At 40.3% G+C, this 14,715-nt stretch overlaps 1 long non-coding RNA gene across 1 annotated transcript in view; it reads left to right on the forward strand.

Annotated features, from left to right (window-relative positions):
* The first annotated feature begins 6,287 nt into the window (after window positions 1-6,287).
* LOC115271187 overlaps window positions 6,288-14,715 on the forward strand; it is a 21,888-nt gene continuing 13,460 nt past the window's right edge. Inside the window, exons 1-2 of the long non-coding RNA XR_003899796.1 lie at window positions 6,288-6,489; window positions 11,145-11,146. This is a non-coding gene — a long non-coding RNA (uncharacterized LOC115271187). The remainder of the gene's footprint in view (window positions 6,490-11,144; window positions 11,147-14,715) is intronic.

Here is a 14,715-nt window from a genome sequence, read left to right on the forward strand (position 1 = left end):
CATTAGACAAGGTGTTTGTTTTAAATTCTACTACTACTACTGAATCGAAGTGTAGCAGCAACAATGATGAGGATGAAAGGAAACAGTAAGAAAACACAAACATGGAGGAACAGGGAAAAGATGAATGGAAGAAAAGAGAAAAATGGCATAATGAAAAGTCCCTTTCTCTTATAATATTTTTTAGTTATTTTTATTTTTACTGTCCTATTGAAACTCTGGAAACAGAAGACTTTCTCTATCTTCAGGGGGTAGCCGTGTTAGTCTGTATCTACAAAAACAACAAGGAGTCTGGTGGCACCTTAAAGACTAACAGATTTATTTGGGCATAAGATGCAAGAAGAAGTGAGGTTTTTACCCACGAAAGCTTATGCCCAAATAAATCTGTTAGTCTTTAAGGTGCCACCAGACTCCTTGTTGTTTCTCTATCTTGTTTAAACCTCACAAAACTACTGTCCATAATGAAAAAATAGCATACAGAAAAATATATGGATAAGTATTTCAACACAGCATAATTGATTAATTAAGCAATTCTACGTCGGTACCTATTGTTCACAGACATTTCTTCTTAGACCCAGATACTTATTTTAGTAGTACCTTCCCCCACAGATTGTCCCACTGATTTCAGTGGGGCTAATCACAGAGTACATTATTAATCAACATGAGCAAGGGTTAGCAGAATCTGAGATTTTTACAATCTTAGGGCTTGTCTTCATGTACAGAAGAAGTGCTGTAGTGCTTTAATGAGGACACTACTATGCCAACAGGAGAGCTACTCCTGTCAGTGTAGTTAATCCACATCCCTGAGAGACGGTAGCATTGTCTACACGAGAGGTTAGGTTGGTATAACTACCATTGCTCAGGGATCCGGATTTTTCACATCCCTGAGCAACGTAGTTATACTGATATAGGTCTGTAGTGTAGACCTGGCCTGAGGTGGTATGCTCCTCAGAGCAGGAACCATGTGTTTACTTCTGTTTGTACCACCTGGTATGGTCCTAGTTGGGGTCTCTTGTCAGGGCACTACTGTATGCTAATAGCAATAATCTTCTAGTTATGGCTCTGTTCACACTCCCTCTGTCCTCCTAAATTCTTCATCCAGAAACTTGATGTGCACTGAGTGACCAGATTTTATTTAGACCAGATCTAAACAATCCTATGGAGCCTTTCCTCCTTCATTGCACACTTTATAAAGTCTGCATCTGTCCATTTATACTTTTGTGATTTGAACTAATATACACTTCCTAGAATGTGTATTTTCCAGTGCATCTTTGGATGTGCAGAGAGTGAGAGAGGGATCTGCAGCAGCCTATCTTTGCTCTAAATAATGCTAAAACACAAGACTCCTGAGTTAAATCAGAACCAAATGTCACTAGAACACTCCAAGGCACTTCTCCTGATGAGGGCTATCTCTGTGCTAAATTTCAGCTTCCTACATTGTTTTAGCACTGCTTTAAAAAAAAAAAAAAAAAAAAAAGGAATAAAGCAAACACCATTAGGTTCAACTAATGGAGTTTCCTATTTATTCTTTCCTTAGGGCATAGTTTGCCTCTCTTGTGAAAGAAGGTTCTGATTCCACTTCTTCACTCTGATTTCCCAAGACCCACTTTGATTTTGGGGGGAATTCAGGCAGCAAGGGGTATCTGTATAGATATCATTTACCTCCACTGTGTTTCCTAACTCCATCAGCTCTTGCACAATTTGAACAGGGGTGCACCTGTTGAACTCAGCTATTAGGATTCCCACTATTCCAGCTGTCCTTGAAAGTTCTCGTAAATGGGGTTTCAACAGTGGAGAGATGAAAGAATCCAGAGGAACTCAGATGCACAGTAGAGCATGGGGTCCACATTTTTTTTTTGTCTATTTAAGAATATTTGACATATATATATTAATTTTCCACTAGAATGTTTACTATTTTCTGCTATACAAATCTTTATCATTACTGCAACAGAAGACTCGGGCTGTAATGTCTAACATGCGTCTTGTGGTAAAGACGCTAACAGGTACATTTTTAGTGATTAAGACTGTAAGAACTTCGAGGAGGAGGGGGAGGGAAGCAAAGACACTAGTTGGATGTTTCTGTGTACACTAGTTTCCATAGCCATCTATCGAGCAAAATAGTGGTAAACTCTATTGACTGTTGATAATCTGAGTCAAATGTTACTAGACATAGGAAACTAGGAAAGCAACTCTAGCTTTGTGCACATAGCTTAATGTTACAATGTAAGCCAAAGTTTTCCTTTTAAAATATATTCTAGTATATCCATCTTAGTGATAATTGTACTGTATAGAAATCAGGGTAGAGCAATGTAGTAAACAGCAAGGGCCTAATCCTTTAAAAACAATTGACATTCTATTTTCTAGGTGTGAATTGGTTGAGTGGGTTGGAGTGTGCACTGCCTGAGCATTTGAGCTGAAAGACAATTGAAGTGTTGTTCTGACATTCTACAGCTTGGAGGCACCATTTAGGCAAATGTGGGTGTAAGGGGTCGGACTCACCCCTGTGGCACCTCCTGCTGGTCATCCAGGGAATTAGCTCACCAGCCTCTGGAGCGCCCTCTGCAGGCCAGTGATCCGCCTTGTTGTCTGCACTGGCCCCCGTGTCCCTCCCAGGACCCCGGTGCCCCTTGCTCTGGGTGCTGCCCCCTGGCAGTACCCACACTCACTGGGTCTCGCCTCCCAGGGGAACCCCCCACTAACTCCACCTCACCTCAGAATAAGGCTACTGCCAGTCACCATCTAGTCCCACGCCCAGGGGCAGACTGCAGTATCAGCCACTCATCACAGGCGAGTTTGGGTTTGGACCTGCTGCCTCTGCCTACCCAGGGCTGTCCCTTTGCAACCCCAGTACCTAGCTGGCCTTACTCTAGGCCCGCAGCCTGGAGGGTTCCCAGGCCAGAGCTCCCCAGCTCCATTAGTCTTCCTCCAGCCCTGCTTTCCTCAGGTACCTCTCAACTCCAGGCAGCCAAGCCCTTCTCTCTCTAAAGCAGAGAGAGAACTGTCTGGGCTTCTGGCTGCCCTGTCCTTTATAGGACCAGCTGAGCCTTAATTGGGGCGGGGCCCCAGCTGAGCCTGACTTCCCACTCAGCCAGGGAGCTGCTTGCCCCAGCCACAGCCCCCTCCCAGGGCTGTTTTTAACCCCTCTGGACCGGAGTGGGGTGACCACCCCGCTACAGTGGGGTTGTATCTCAAAATCAAACATTGGCATGGAATTTGTTTGAGATGTTAGACAATTAAATAGCTATTCCCTCCCTGCCCCCTATTTTATTTGAGGAAATACCACATTTCACACTCCCGTTATTTCTTCTGTCCATAACATCTTCCTGTTATCTTCCATTCTCCAAGGTGGTGCAAAATTTTTAACTCCATGGGTCTTGGTAGAGTCACTCATGATTTACAATAGTGTGAAAGAATAATGACATCCATTAATTGTTGTCTGGGAAAACATTTTCCATTTAAAATAGTAATGTACAAACTTTTATGAGATCTATTATTTTAGGAAACTGGTTGGTATAAATAAAACTATATATAGTACTTTTTGTGATATTTCCACAAGTAATGTATCTCATTTTTATTAACTGAGTTAACCATTGTATAAATGTAATTAACTTATATGTAAGTAACAGCTTGAGCTTTAACTAAGATTAATTGATCCAAGCTATCTTCTTTGCCAATTTTTTTATTTTAATCTCAAAGAACAAAGACTTTGTATAGAAACATGTGGAATGTGTTATGAAATGTGCAAAAATCCTTTCCAGATAATGTTTTTAATTATATTTTTGAAAACTATGATTAAGTCTACCATTGAAATATTTTCAGTAGTAGTCAACAGAATACCTTTTGCTTGGCAGCATGCATGTATTATAAAATACTTAAAATGGCAAGATCCCTTTCAGAACTAAAATTGCCATTTTAATTACTTTTTTTGTAATTAGCAGCTTGAAATTTTTTTCCATTAAAAGAAGAGAGAAAAGAACTAAATGCACATATAATCGTATCCAAACCTTTGGATTTTTAACCAAAGGTTGTGAAGGGTGTGTGTGTGTACGTGCATGTTCGTTCAGCGTGCTGAGTTCTTTGATTTGGGCCAGATTCTGTTCTAATTTCTTCCCTTGCAACCTCACTGACATCACTAGAAGTGCATAAGAGGAACTGAGGACCAAGCAGAGGCCCTGCCAGCATTGGGAACAGAACCACAATAGCTAGAATCGTGATAAAACAGGGATATTTCCAGCAGAATTCTGGCATTTTTCCCCTTACAGCATTGATAGGATGGTTTAGCTAGCACAAATCGCAGGGGGGAAAATCCTTATCTTTGCCACCTTGGTATTCTATAGACTACTGCATTAAAAACAAATAAAAAAAACTGTTAAAAAGAGTGTTTAAAATTGCAAAGTCAACACTCAAAAGTTAGAAAATGCAAGAAATAATGTTGCCTGTGCAACCTTTATTATGCCCAAGCTATCATAAAGGCTTTAATTACATGTCATAAATATAAAGGGAAGGGTAACCACCTTTCTGTATACAGTCCTATAAAATCCCTCCTGGCCAGAGGCACACAATTCTTTTACCTGTAAAGGGTTAAGAAGCTCAGGTAACCTAGCTGGCACCTGACCAAAAGGACCAATAAGGGGACAAGATACTTTCAAATCTGGGGAGGGGGAAAAGGCTTTGTTTTGTCTGTTCTGTGTGCTTGCCGGAGACAGATCAAGAAAGCAAGCAATCTAACTCCATTAGTATTAGTAAGTACTAGCGAAGGAATGCGTGAACTTACTTTTATTTTGGCTTGTGATTTCCTTTGTAGGAGGAGGGAGGTTTATCCTGGATTTGTACTTTAAGGTTTTGCCTAGAGGGGAGATCCTCTATGTTCTTAAGTCTTTTTTTATTCTGTAAATTACTTACCATCCCGATTTTACAAAGGTAATTATTTTACCTTTTCTTTAATTAAAATTATTCTTTTAAGAACCTTATTGATTTTTCATCATTTTAAGATCCAAGGGTTTGGGTCTGTGTTCACTTGTACCAATTGGTGAGGGGATTATTCTCAAGCCTGCCCAGGAAAAGGGGTGTAAGGGCTTTGGGGGATATTTGGGGAAGGTAGGACTCCAAGTGGCCCTCCCTAAATGTTTGTTTAAATCACTTGGTGGTGGCAGTGTTACTTAATCCAAGGTATAAGAAAGAATTTGTGCCTTGGGGAGTTTTTAACCTAAGCTGGTAGAAATAAGCTTAGGGGGTCTTCATGCGGGTCCCCATGTCTGTACCCTAAAGTTCAGAGTGGGGAGGGAACCTTGACAACATGTTCACATACTTTCAGTTCATTTTTGTTTCTTTATGGCTTGTTTATTTACAGGCACTCGTCTCATTTTGATTTGGGATAAGATTGTATGGTAAACCATTGTGGGGAGTTGCTATGCTGACTGGTGAAGAAAGCTCTGGCAAAGGAAGTTTTGTTGGGGTAAAGACTCCATGGGTGTCGCCCTTTTGTTTGCTTTGGTCTTCTATAGTGACTTTAGGCAAATCACTCAAGCCCAAAGTTCCAAAAATATCTACTAACTTTAATTTTTGGATGCCCAACTTGAGGCACCTAGGGCCTGATTTTTAGAGTATGTCTAGCTCTTACTGACTTCAAAAGGAGTTGTGGGTGTTCAACATCCCTCAAAATGAGGCTTAAGATGTCTCATGTGTGACACCTAAAATTAACTTTGAAAATGTTGGCCTTAGCCTCTCAGTCATTTAATTTTCTTAAGTACATTAGTCTTAGAAACAATGGATCAATAGATAAAAGCCATAATTGTATAGCTGCTTATAGTTTTTGTACTCTTCGCTTTGCCAGCATCCTTTGACAGGCTGTACATCAAGAGCATGAGGCAATAAAGGCCTAATCCTGCTTCCACTGATGTCAGTGGAAGTAGCATTGGGTCCTTTTGGGTATATCTCTACGCTGTAGTGTAAGCCCTGGGTTAGTAGAACTCAAGTTAGCAGCCTCTGAGCTTGTTAACCTAGGCCTTGAGCATCTACACTCATTTGTAACTCTAGGTTATGAATTGTTGAACTCTAGGTCCCAACCCGGGGCTCTAGGTCTACACTACATTATGCGGGCCTGAGTCCAACCACCCATATCCCAGACTTCCTAGTGCCCTCCCAAACTGTGACTGCTCTAGCCCTTTGTTCATGGAGCAATGTGGGAAATCTTGACTGTCCAAAGGACAAAAAGTTGACCCATAAGATTGTGGGATACTTTTGCTGCACTCCCAGAGAATGAGTCCAGTGGGGCTGTGTCTACACTTCAAAGCAATAGGGCTTGAACCTTGAGTCCCACCTTGACTCAGGCTCAGATCTTCCACCCCTGTGGGGTGCTGGGAGCCAAGCCCTGAATTGGGATATTTTGCATGTAGATGGAAGGGGGGTTAGGATTGAGCCTGAGCTCAAATCCTGGGTTTACACTGCAGTGTAAACATACTCTTTTGTTACAAGATGTGTTTTGTTGCATATGTTTCCTTGTGGCACAAAGGTAGTCTTGCCAAAACCACTGTCCAGTCACTGAGGTATTGAACTGTTTAATTTGCTTCTATATTGTGCTTCTGTACCATTTTATTAAATAGTTAAATATAGTAAGCCAGGAAATCTATACTTGGAAGAAACCACAAGCCATATTATCCTGCAGCCAGTGCAAAGCAGATCATAACAACAAAGATCACATGTTAGATCTCAAAGGCCTTTTCTCTGCTGTGCAGAGCATCCTCAGCCCCTACTGAATTTAATAGGTGGTGAGACCACTCAGCATCTTGCAGGATGAGGCACCTCTTTAGAAAACTGTGCATAAATGCAGGTCTTGCTAGAAAGGTACTATCATGGTTTTTTTGTCTCATACAGGCAGGACTTCACTGTGTTGTGAAACTTTTTCAGAAACCATGTTATTGTATAGAACATGCATATACAATACTGCAGAAAGCATCATTTGTACACCAGTTTTATAGCATGGTTAGGATTTGGCTGTACCATCTCAGGAACCAGTGTGAGCAACTTTCTAGGAAGGATTGTTTCAGAACTGTATTCTAGAAAGATGCTAGCATGGTTTCTTTGGAGCCTTGGCCAAAGTTTGATGGCCATTTTGAGAATATCACCTGTCTGCTATCCACTAGTGGCATTAGCATTGGCTTCAAAAGAAGCATCTTGTCTCCTCTTCCAAACAAATTAAAGTGTCACCCTCACATATTTGAGTGGTGAGAAGCAATAAGCAAATGGAAATGGGCCATGATTCAAATCCTCAGCTTAATTTGGGGGAAGCAGTAAGGAGGTTATGGATACCTGGAGATGCCTCACCTACAAAGTATATAGTAAGGGTATGTTTTAGTTTATTTATATATTTTTTTCTATTTACAGAGATAGCTTCATAAACTATTAAGCACAAGTGCAATGTGTTGAGCATCTCTATAACACTTGGAACAGATCCTCTTCTGATGTAAATGGGCATCACTCCATTGAAATTAATGGGGCTACTCTCTTTTACACCAGCTGATAATCTGGCCTTTAAAATTTACATTCTTATATAAATATCACATAATAATCAAACTTAAATTATGGTACAGTAAACTGATGAACTGACTTTTCTTTTGCTTTCTCTTTTAGATTCTCTTATATACCAGTTAACGTGGCTGGACTACACTTCCTGTCATCTAGCAAGTGGACCAGAAGATACTTACCTGACATTTTCAAAGAGAGCCACATAATTCCCACTGACCCCAGAAAGTTGAAAAATTCCTCTTTCTAAATGTGGAGGTTATGATTCAAGTTAATTTTAACATTCAAATGAGCAGTTGAGGCCTTTGAGGTATGCCCATCACTGATCAATACCCTTACCGGTAGGAGAAAATAAATGGGATCAGGAGTTTGTTGCAAAAAATCTTAAAACACAAAAAACAAGGTCATTTAGTACATGACTCAGGGACCAACACAGGATATTGAAATATAGTTCTGTATTATCCATTGTTTTGCCCAGTCTCATTGTAATTGCCCCAAGTATGTGGTTTCCACCATTTCACTTGAGAAACTACTCTGTAATCTATTAGATCTTAGGTACGAATTTTTCGTCCTTTTCACCAACACCACCAAAGAAAAAAAGGCTTGTTTTTATTCTACCATCTCCCACCCTCCAATGTTAGTCTACAACAATACAATTAAAAGCAATCCTGTTAGCACTTCTTTATGAGTTTTATATTCTTTCACTTCAGTTCATTTTCATGCAGCATTTGGTCTGGCTAGCTGTTGTAAATTGCTATATCCAATTCTACAGAGTGTTACTGGAAATACTTATGTATTCAAGTTGCTATACACAAATACATTAAATTGAGTTACACAAATAAAACTCTTAAAAAATCCTAAACATATAGGTCTTTATTTTCTAGTGCATAAAATAAAGTTTTGAAAAGTTTTAAATATTTCTTTGATAAGGGAAAGAGAAGGATCAAAGGATACCTAATACCATGGTTGTGTTTGTTGTTATTTTGTTGTTTGATATGTTTATCAGAATATTTAAAACTAGCTATCTCAAGACCATAATCAGAAAGTTAGAATATAGTGACAATAGGGTCCCTTTCTGTTCCCACTGACTTCAAAGGGGATAGAATTTGGCCCTGTGCTTACATAATAAGACTTACTGTCTTGTGCCAATGTATTTTACATGCAACCGTAAAGTCATTTGAAAAAATAACACAGGGAGGGAGTGCGGATTTGTGGTGACAGAATGTAAACTGGATTCTAATCCTAGCACTGACGCAACCCGGCAACAGGTTACAATTAGTCCCTCTTGACTTCAGTGGGGTACCATGCAAGTCCGGTTTGCTTGCATAGCATACATTGAAGGATCAGGGCAAGTCCACTTAGGGCCCAATCTGGCACCATTGAAGACAATGGAAAGACACCTTTTGACTGCAGTAGAAGTTGGGTTAGGCCTGTAACCTCTCAGGGCCTAATTCAGAACATTGACATAAGTAAGTGTGATTCTACTGGAGTTGCACCTGGTTATGTCTGATCTGAATCTAACCCTCTGTGCTTTAGTTTTCCAATCTGTGACATGAGGATAATATTTACCTACCCCATTGGGATTTATAGATTCAGAGGGTATAGCTACACTGCAAAAAAACACGCAAACACACACACAAAAACCCACAGCAGCAAATCTCCCAGAGTGTAGGTCACCTAACTCAGTCTCACAGTATGGGCCTAAAAATATTTAGTTGACTCAGGCTCTGAGACTCTCAGCCGTGGTTTGTTTGATTTTTTGCTGTGTAGCCATACTCATAGAGTTTAAGGCCAGAAGGGAACATTAGGTCACCTAGTCTGACCTGTATATCAAGAGTAATTAAATTTTACTTAGCTGCCCCTGTACTAAGTCCAATAACTTGTATTTGACTATAGCATATCTTCCAGAAAAGCCTCCAATCTTGATGTGAAGACACCAAGAAATGGAGACTCTACCTCTTCCTTTGGCAGTTTTGTTCCAATGGTTACTCACCCTCACAATTAGGAATTTGTGTCTATGTCTGGCTTCAGCTTCCAGACACAGGTTCTTGTTCTGTCTTTCTCCGCTGGATAAGAGACCCCTTTAATACCTGCTATTTTCTGTCTGTGAAGGTCCTTTTACATTGTAATCAAGTCACTGCTCAGTTTTGTTTTTTGTTTTGTTTGATAAGCTAAGCAATTGGAACAAACTCTTTAATTCTCTCGCTAAAAGGCATTTTCTCCAGCCCTCAAATAATTTGTGTGGCTCTTTTCTACACCCTCGTCAATTTTTCAACATCCTTTCTAAAATGTGGACATCAGAAGTGGATGAAGCATTTCAGTATCAGTCTCACCAATGCTGTACCCATAGGGAGAAAATCACTCCCTATTCTTACTCACTTGTTTATACATCCAAGGATCACAGTAGTACTGTCTGCCACAGCATTGTATTGGGAGCTCATATTAAGTTTCTTGTCCACTATGATACCTGAATATTGTAAAGCTTCAATGAACGTGAGACAGACTGAGAGTGTCTGACAGAAGACACTATGAACTAGCCTGTCCCTAAATTTAGTGCAAGTGCTTACGGGCTGGGGGGCACTAGTGGTGGGGGAGAACATAAGGAGCATTATTCCCACCTTGCTTTGCACACCCTGCTGGTGAGCCAGGGACAAATGCAGTCCCTGCCCTGGGGAAACCAGAGAGACAGCTCCCTCAGTGCAGCCAATGAGCACAAATTGTTCCTATGAGTACACCTTGCATCTGCTTCATCCTGGACAGTAGAGATGGTCATGTTTGGGTGTGCTTTGGGGAGCAAGAGGCACCATCTGAAAGGACAGTGCAGCTTACACATTCCCCTGTGTGTTGAGTAGCTGAAGACTGTATTGTGCCTCACTGCCACATTCTGCGCGCTGTGGCTAGTGCCATAATCTAGCCCAGTGAAGAAGGCATAATAGAAGAGCTCAGTATTTAACAACGAACAGTCCTGCACAACACCACATCCAGGGGCGCTGGAACAATTTTTATAGTGGGGGAGCTGAGAGCCATGAACCGAACTGTAAACCCTGCATATAATGGAAACCACTTTAAGCCAGGGGGTGTGGCATCTTAGGTTCTCTGTTATACCACTACTGCTATGGGTCATCTAACTGTACACACTGTCAGGACGGGGGATCGGTCTGAAAAGCGGAACTAAGGACAGGCACACTGCAGAATATATTTGACCTGGCCTTAGCTCTGTAAACGTTTTGGCTATAGGCACAGCCACAATATATATTTGGGAGCCATCTAATTTTGCTTTGTGATCTCGTAGCAAACAAACAAACAAACAAAACAGAAGCACTCTACATACAGTAGCAAGAGGTGCTTTTTCCTAGGGTCTTTTTGTATGAAGGAGCAATGCTCCCCTTGAAGTATGGCAAAATTCCCATTGGCTTCATGGGCACAGGATCAGTATTGTGTAGGAAAAGCACATGTGCTTATACAATGGCTTGATTAAAATAAATTTTCTAGCCTCTGCACCAGATGCTAGGACTCAGTATTTTTCCTAGCGTCAAATTACCCTCAGTCCAGTCTAAATGTAATCTGAACTATGTTAAAGCATGCAAGATATTTCCAGATAAAAATATATTGGTAATACACACAAGATGTGTTTGTATTCAAAATAAAGTGTCCCCTCTATATAATACTTAGTCCTGCCTCAGTGCAGAGGATTGGACAAGATGCCCTATTGAGGTCCCTTCCAGTCCTACATTTCTATGATCTAATAATATTGGGCAGTTATCCTTTGTAGATCGCAAAGCACTTTACAAAGAGGAGTAAATCAAAAGCCATTTCATAATTGGGGAAACCAAGACAGAGCGATGAAAAGACTTGCCAAAGGTCAAACAGCAAGTCAGCAGAACAGCTGAGAACAGAACGCATGTCTCCTAAAAACCAGTCCAGCTCCTAGCCAGCCAGCCAGCCCCCCTGCTTCCCAATACATTCTGTGGGTGAGTCAAAGCCCATTGAAGTGAATGGCAGGACTCCTGTTGACTTCAGTAGGCTTTGAACTGGGCTCTATAATATTAATAACCATGGCTGAGGACTCAGCTACAGTACTGTTGACCCACTTACATCAGGGATCCGTTTTGCAGTGTACATCTGATTTAACTGTGTATTGGTAGTGTTCCTGTTAGAAGTTTAGACAACCAAATCTAACCTGGTTCAGGTGTATAGTTAAGCTCTGGGGTGCACTACACACTGGAACAATATTGTACTGAGGTTCCCCTTTCGAGGCTGTAATTGTAGTGCAGATGTGTTTATGGAGATACGGAATTCAGCTAACTGCAGGAGAATCATAGGGTCAAATTCACCCATAGTGGAGGCAGGTGCAGCTCCACTGCCCTTGATAAAATGGGGCCACAATGTTTCCCTTTTTCCCCACAGAACTCTTATACTGAAGAGCCCAAATACCCCCTTATACAAGTTTGAAATGAAATAAGTGATTAGAAGAGCAGTTAATCCATCTTTCTTCACATAATACTTGGGGGAGCACTTCTGTGCAACTGTCAAGATTCTCTTTAAAGGATGTTACCATCCTTCCATAAATATAAAACATGTCACCATGCACAAATCACTCAAACATAATCTTACACATTTAACAGAGAAGTTAAAATAAACTAGAGTTGCATCTAATTCAGAATAATTCACACTACTCTTTATCATCAGGATAATGAGATCAAGCAAGTGGGGAATGTAGCAGAAGTGACAGTGTTAAACTCTGCTGTTATGTTGGTGTAAATCCAAAATAATCCATTAACCTGAATAGAGTAACTCTGGACAGGTGTACATGTTAGCACCCTTTCTCATGGGGAAAGCTCTAAATCTCTCACTGGGATTCTTAAACATAATGCATTATTACATCCAAAGATAGAAGTGACAGAAAACATTGATTTATCTTTAAGTGCTGAGTTTTTCTGAGTGCTGGCTTAAGAGCTGAGCCTTGTAATATCTTATTTATCATTTTTATTGGACATTTCTTGATCTGCCACTTCAGAGAGCTGAGGTACATAGGACTTCTTAGGAAGCCACACTTCTGGAGATGTTTCCCTTAAATCCTTTCATTGGTGCTTTTTGTCTGGCATAAAGACCCCATTATGGATGAAATATGGAAATGGAAAAAAATGTATTAAGAGCAAATACTCATTTTTCTAGAATCAGGGTCCAATTCTGATCTTGCACCAGTTTAACACTGAGATAACTCCATTAACTTCAGTGGAGGTGCCCCAAATTCACATCAGTGTGACAGAGTAGAATTGGGCCTAAAGTAACTACCGCAACAAAAGGCCACAGCAAGAAGCTCCTAACTGAAAGCTGAGTTTGCTGCCTTGAATATTAATGTTTCAGTTTTCTTTCCAGCTAAGTTACAATTAAGTGGCAAAGAGGAAAAACTTTTTGTTCTATGATTACAATGATGCTAGGCTTTAAAAACAAAGACACACACAAAAAAACCCTGGTGTGGTTTAAGTCACAGGAATCAAGAAAAGGGAACTTATTCAGATGAAGTGTTATCAAGCTTTTATGCTCCATTTTGAATTAATATAAGTAAAATGTTTTTCTTCAACTGGTCATGAGTCTTGACCTTCAGAGTCTGGTATGCCACCCATTTCTTGTCACTGGGCTTTGCCTGAGAACAAGTGGTAATCTTCCAATGAAATGCCTTTTTTGCACTTGCAAACAGCAGTAGTTGTACCAACATCTAGCAGAAGAGAAGCTGTGCTCAAAGCAGTAAAATCAAACAGCAGTCAGGTTTATGAAAATGCTTCTTAAGTGAGCCATTTAAAAGCAACCCCCCCCACCATAAAATGACAGTCACAGATGCATAAAATACACCACTTTCACAGTATTATTAATAATACCAGCTTACTCATAGGCCCAACTAGAGTATGGAGTTACAGGTGACCTGCAAACAATTTATTTTGAAAAATGTCAGTGTGGCATGTATAACAGCTCCCAGATTCTTTTCCACCCCCACCCCCCATAACTGATGCAGCAAACCCAGGGGGGCTGGGGCTCTGAACAGCCAAACCTAGCCTTGGCACAAATTAAGCAACGACCCCTCCTCCAAGGCAGAGTTTTATTTTTTGAACATAAAACTTTAGGCAAAACAAAGCAATTCTATCCAGAGGCTTTTCCCCTAGTGTCTCTCAATGCTGAAAAGAGGACATGCACGTCCTCACCCTTCCATCCCTTGCCTACTACAGAAACCCATCTCCCTCCTACAACTCCTCCTTGACTGAGGCCACTTGCTGGCTTTTATAATCACTTGATCCCTTCCCAGCTGGGTCTGATCATTGACTAAAGATAGCTGGCCCCAGGTTTCTGGCCCTTAAAGGGGAAGACCACCCAGTTCAGAAGACATATAAGATTTTTTAAAAATAAAATAAGTCTGTTTTTATTTTTCTCAGAAATATCTGGAATGTCAAGTCTGATCTGGGATTTAGGGGAGGGCTTTTTAGGGCCTCATACATGAGCTGTCCCACTTTAGTTGAATCTTTCACCATTTCACTAGTTCTCCAGTCATCAGAGAGTCATCCAGCATAAACAAGACTTCAATTTCTAATGTAAAAGTAAGCAGGGAAAAAGGCTTTTTAATTTTGAAAAGAAAGTAGATGGCCCTTTCAGTCCATCTTTATGCACCACAAAGAAGTAAATAAGGACACAAGTCTAATTCTTTTATTTCCTTTGCAGGTCATCTTTAACAGCACATTGAGGGAGTTCTCAGTACTGCTCTTTTCTGTAATAGACAGTTTTCTGCATGCCAGGTTTACCAGAGCATCAACTCATCCATTTACATGCTACAATTTCTTCTCCATAGGAAAGACTGCAAGAAATGTCTTTTTTATTTTAAATAAAAGATTGGTTTCCACAACAAAAATTGCAGAAAGACCTTATGATATTGTCTTTTACTCACCTCTCTTTTTAATGATTTTCATTTTAAGTAATATGGGATTGAACACATTCAAAAACTCACAGGATCATGCCCTTGTTGCTTATAATAGTTATTAATACATCCATGATTTCATAACAAGATCTGCTATCTCCTGATTAAACAGAAAGATCGCTGCTCTTATAATTTGAAATATTAATAACAATGAAGTAGGAGCTGTATTTTAATCTTACTTACACCAGTGTAAATCTGGAGTCATACCCAATGGTGTTTTAGTGAGACAAGGG

The sequence above is a fragment of the Terrapene carolina genome, unplaced genomic scaffold (assembly GCF_002925995.2).
Source record: "Terrapene carolina triunguis isolate 2854851 unplaced genomic scaffold, T_m_triunguis-2.0 Scaffold88, whole genome shotgun sequence".
In the NCBI taxonomy this organism is placed as follows: domain Eukaryota; kingdom Metazoa; phylum Chordata; order Testudines; family Emydidae; genus Terrapene; species Terrapene triunguis.